General features: G+C 54.2%; 1 pseudogene; it reads right to left on the reverse strand.

Annotated features, from left to right (window-relative positions):
* Positions 1–3,085: 3,085 nt before the first annotated feature.
* Positions 3,086–3,554, reverse strand: LOC114510231 (annotated as a pseudogene).
* Between the last annotated feature and the right edge of the window lie 1,939 nt (positions 3,555–5,493).

Here is a 5,493-nt window from a genome sequence, read left to right on the forward strand (position 1 = left end):
AAATCACACACCAGCAAGGCCACCTGGCAGGTGGGCTCCAGTGCCTACCGGTGTCCTGCTGAGCATCTTCCACTTGCCCAGGGGTGCCCGTGACCACGCACGTGGCCTGACCACTCAGAACTGCACATGCCACCCCACCTCTAGGCAAACTGGCAGCTCTTGAGACACGGGCTGGGGGCCCCGAGTGCAGAGTGCCCTGTGGGCTGCTACTGGGACAGTCCCCACAGCCATTGCCCTACCCCCTTCCCTGCAGGGAGGATGGAAAGAGGGAGGGGCAGCTGGTGAGAAAACAAACTTCAGACCCATTATCTGCCTGCTCTCTGCTCTCGGCACAATTAAAGGTAGCTCTAATCCAGAGTGAAAAGCAAACCCAGCTCCCCTCTTGTCCCCTGCTAATCAGGGCCCTGGGCCCTGGTTCCTGTTTTCAATACAAATATTCAATTAGACTTTCCTACAGGTTCCAGTAATTGGGTTTCCAAGGGGGAGGTTCCCACAGAGAGAGACAGACCCAGAGACAGGGAGACCCAGGAGGTGCAGGCAGCCTCAGGCGGAGCAGGAGGTGGGGCAGGAAAGGGGACCTCCACGGGGGCTTCAGATTTGCCCTAATGGTCAAAAACCACTTGTCTAGAGCTCCATGCCCGAGGTTCAGGTTTTCCCTGAACTGGCCTGACAGCAGGGCTGAATCTTCAGGAACAGACCACAGACCCGCCTGGACCTGCCTGGCACCGACCCGCCGTGGACTCTGCGATGTCCTGCGTGTCCTGCCACCCCGCTCGCCCCCCGGGTCTGGCACCCTCTCCTGTTTAAGTAAAAACACTAAAACCTCTCAAGGCCCTCCACCTTCGACACAGATCGCTGCACGTGAGGATCCTCCTCTTTCCTGTGGCTGCCTATTGGAGTACCTTCCAAAGCAGACTGTTCTCCCGGAGAAACTGAGACCCGGGGAGCAGAACATCCCACCTGAGGCTGCCCTGCAGGTCAGGGCCTAGGCCCGAGCAGCCCCCAGGGCTCCTTGTGGCCCCAGGTTATTTCTGCCCAGTCAGCCCCAGGAAAGGCCCCAGCGCCAGCCCCAGCCCCGGGGCAACCCCCTGAGACACAAAGGAAAGATACTTCCACCCCTAACCACTCCCAGGAATCAGTTTCCTCCACGGAACCTTTCTCCTGCAAATCCTAGGGACACCGAAAGGGCCAAGAAGCCGAGATTCAAGTAAGAAGTAAGATGTGGCACAAGGCGATTTTTAGAACATAGGGAGGAGGTGGGGCTAGTAGCTCTTCTTTCTCTTTATTTTTGGTCCCATCTAAGAAGCCAAGCTACAAGACAGGCTGGGGGGTGGGGGTGAGGAGGGGGGAGACTGAAGAAGGAGCCCAGCTGGTTCTCCTAATTATAAACCCTAAAGCCTTCTTGACAGACGGGCCTGACAGTGTGGGACTGAGCCCTCTTATCCCAGCACAGGCTGCACCTGGAGGTCTCTGCGCATGACCTCCAGACGGAGGACAAGGTTGACTGGAAAGGGAAGAGGAAAGAGGAGGAGGGGCTGGAGCCCCAGCACCCCCCCCCCCACCCCAGTGGAAGAGAGACACAGACTCCAAGATGGCTGGCTGGACAGCTGGGGAGGGGGAGAGGATTAGCACCTGAGATGGGGCCACAGAAGGTGCGGGGAATCCTGGCTTCTGGGGCCTCCGCTGAAGGAAAGGCAACCGTAGGCAGACGTCACCTAAAGTTTTCCCAGTTTTCCCCCTTAGTTGCCCACCACTGGTTGGATAGATGGTTCTCTGGGACCTCTTCAACACCTAGTCTATCAGACCTTCCCCTAAAATGCTGGGTCAGCCTCTCTGGAGGCAGCAACCCCAAAGTGCAGAGGAACTTGAGGTCTCCAGTTCAGCCCGAAGGTGTTCACCCATTGTAACCAGAGCCGGCCCTAGGCCCCGGCCGGCGGGGTAGAGGCTGCCCTGCTGGAGCCAGGAGTCAGTGTGTGAAGTCCTCGGGGAGTGAGGGAGAGCAGACCGGGAGGTGTTCCCCGTGGCAGGGCGCCCGGGAGGCCAGAGCCGCGCCAGCGCCTTCCAAGGGAGTCTGGCTTGGGATTTATGAGTCTCTTGCTCCTATTTAAAAAGACACTGGGCCTCAAGTGCTCTGGAGAGGATCGCGACACGGAGCCAAGGCACGGACGGAGGGAAGCCGGCTTTCTTGAGAGGCACCACCCTGTCCCCTCTGAGGCCACCTTCAGGGCTCCCTGATTCCCTGGTCCCAGCTGAGGGCTTGGAGCTCCTCCACGTCTGGTTTAGGACAAAGGACACGCAGAGGAGTGGGAGAGGGTCTTGGGCCCGAGGAGGAGCTTCAAGCTCTTGAACGTCACCTTTGCCGAGACTCTCAGGCCATCTGACTCGGGCTTGGAAAAGAAAGATCACTGTCCGTAACCTCGCTGTCTTTCTGGGGTTACTGTTCTCAGTCATTGCGGAAGCATCTCCTCTGGACCCCAAACTGCTCTGGCAATTCTCCTCCCTCTACAAGTCCTTCTCTCACTCCCCACACCGAGATTTAGGCTCCATGTAAGCCCTTCGATTCAGATTCCACTTATATCCTGATTGGGGGTCAGGTTGTCCAAGGATGCTGACTTCCCCAGTGTCCGGCCCAGGCCACGCACAGGCAGACACGGGCTGTGGCTGCTGCCGCCGGCGGCTTGTCCTCTATGTGGTGAAGGCTTCTGGCTGTGGGTCCTGCTTAGGGACCATCTCGGGATGACAGGGACTGTGGGAGAAGAGACGGCCGAGGCCCTACAACCAGTTCCAGCAGGAAATAAGCAGTGTTGGGGGGAAAGGAGCAACCCTAGGAGGCGCTAGACTGAAAGTGAGAACATTTGCAGGATCAATTCATGGGAGCAGGGGGAGAAGCAAAGTCGAAGGAAATGAAGACAGTGGGGGTGAGCAGATTGTTTTTCCACACTGATTTTTTTTAAATGTTTGATTCTTTGTTTTAGAGTAAGTTCTCTTAAACCAGGTCATACCTTTCCCACAGTGATATCGCGTGAACCATTACGATACAGGCAGGGGGTTTCCTAGTGGTGGGTGTGCCTTGCCCTGCCTGGCCTCAGCCAGGCAGTTCCGCCTGCAGTTCCTCGTTCCCACGGCCCTCCGCAAAGCGCCTCTCCTGTTCCTGCACACGGTCAGTCTGGGCAGCTGGATTAGCCTCACGGTCTTCCTTAGTCTATTCCATTTTCCGGATTGGCTTTTCTGCCACCGTTGTGCTGAAGCTGTCCTCCAGAGACAGGCCTTTCTTCTTTGGACAAGCTAAAATTCACGGGGCTTCTGACATAGGAGACAGTGGCTTTCAGGTCAGCGCCAAAGCCTGACCAGAGGCAGGTCTGTTGATGCGCTTCATTTCCATGTTGTTGTACATGTGGATGCTGATGTTGCAGGCTTCAGGGTAAAAGCAGGAGTGAATCAGGGAGAGCATGAACAGCTCCTTCATCTTTTTCCTTGTAGGCCATCGCTGTTTAAGCTACTGCAGGGATATGAAGACGCTGAGGGGTGGCAAAGGCAGGGGTCCAGCTGCAGCAGAGAGCCAGAGAGAAGCAGGGGTGAGCAGATCAACAGGCTCCCAGCCATGGTCCTGTTAGATAAGGTGCGTATTCAGCAAGGGGCCAGAGCTATTGCAGGAGATTGTTTTCAACGACATGAAAATGCCCTGGAGATGCTTGGAATCCATCTTGTGACGAACAGGTATTACTTACTGCAAGACATCTGCAGGAAGATTGTCGTCTGTGGCAGAGAAAAGGAGCTGTAGGAAGAGGTACATTGATCTCTGAACTCCACTTAGGGGCTGTGCCTTCACCCTTTGGCACATGCTGTTCCATTTGGGGACTTTTTTGTAATCCTCACCCAAGGATATGCTTATTGATTTTAGAGAGAGAGGAAGGGGGAGAGAGAAACATCCATCAGTCGCCTCCCGTACGTGCCTTCATGGGGGGATCAAACCTGCAACCTAGGTATGCGTCCTGACCGGGACTTGAATCCATGACCTTCTGGTGTATGGGATGATGCCCCAACCAGCTGAGCCACCCGGCCAGGGTGACACCACACCATTTGTCTGGAATGCCCACACTTCCCTACACACCTGTTCTTTCTTCCCACTCCCTGTTAAGTTATTGTGAGAATTGAATGCATTGATTCTTATAAAATCCTTAGACAGAATCCACAACAGCACCCAGAGGTTAGTTGTTACTATTACTGCCATTCTTCCACAGCACCTTTCGGATACCTCTGCACAAGTCACATGGGCTGGGAGCATGTGCCCGTCCGTCACACCTGCCTGACAGTGTTCTTGGCTAGCAGGGACCATTCAAACATGCTTCCGTGGCCTAAGAACCTGGGATATGGGATAGTGTAGAGCCTGGTATATGCTGAGTGAACATTAAACGTTGAATGAATATATAAATGAAAAAATGCTTGTGCACGTCGGGGTGTACTATGAGCAGAACACGTGTCTGCCCCCAGAGGTGGTCACACTCCCTCAGGCATGTGCTCCTTCCCCCGACCCACCGGTTCAGGCACTCAGCCAACAGCCTGTGGTCTGTTGTCTTAGGAGAGAGCTCACTTTGCTTTTTTTCCAACATCAACAACAACGTGGAGATGGAAAACAGACCAGGACCAATGAAAGCTGTTCCTCCTCCTCCAGCTGAGGTTCCAGCCATTTTAATTCTGCTCCTGAGACTCAGACAGGAGTAATCAGGAAGCATCTAAAGTTAGCTGTTGTAACTTGAGCAAGAGAGAAAGGGACTAACTCCTAAGGGGCACAGTCTCTGGTGGAAAGAGTGGGGACTCCATGGAAACCAGGCAACATCTGGTGCTCTGGCACCCAGGACAATGCCCAGGAGGGACTCCAGAACCCTGTGACTCAATGCTTGGTCACAAATTAGAACAATCTAGTTGTCAGTTGTCCCAGAATCCTCTGTGCTTCAAGTTAGAGGCCACGGCTACCATCTGGAAAATGTTAGCTGGAGTTTGGTTATGGGAGACCTTTCTCTCTCCTACCCAACTAGCTCCTTTCAAACTTCGTTATTTGGGTTCTCATGTCTCACCTCTGGGTTAGGCACATGGTAGGTGCTTTGCTGCCTTTGTCAAATTCTTCATGACCATTCTGGTCCATGGGGATCCCTGCATCCTCTGAACTAAGAGAAACTTACCGACTTTACCATTCACGTATCCATCCAACATTTAATGAGCACCTAGTGTAAGCTAGATCTTGAAGCAGGGGCGAGGGATTCATGCACAGAGGAGAGAGACACAGTTCTGCCTCGAGGAGCTCAGTCAGCTGAGGAGATGCAATGGGAACAACTGCAATGTCATGCGACAACTGCTCCGCGGAGCATCCCACGTGCCAGGAAGGATGGGAACACAGGCAGAGGACAAATGGGTCTGCCTAGGGAACCAAAGAAGATTTCTGTTGGCCCTCAGCATACGCTGCCTTCTGTTACTAGTTTCCCTTTTTGTTTCCTC

The sequence above is a fragment of the Phyllostomus discolor genome, chromosome 13 (assembly GCF_004126475.2).
Source record: "Phyllostomus discolor isolate MPI-MPIP mPhyDis1 chromosome 13, mPhyDis1.pri.v3, whole genome shotgun sequence".
Lineage (NCBI taxonomy): Eukaryota > Metazoa > Chordata > Mammalia > Chiroptera > Phyllostomidae > Phyllostomus > Phyllostomus discolor.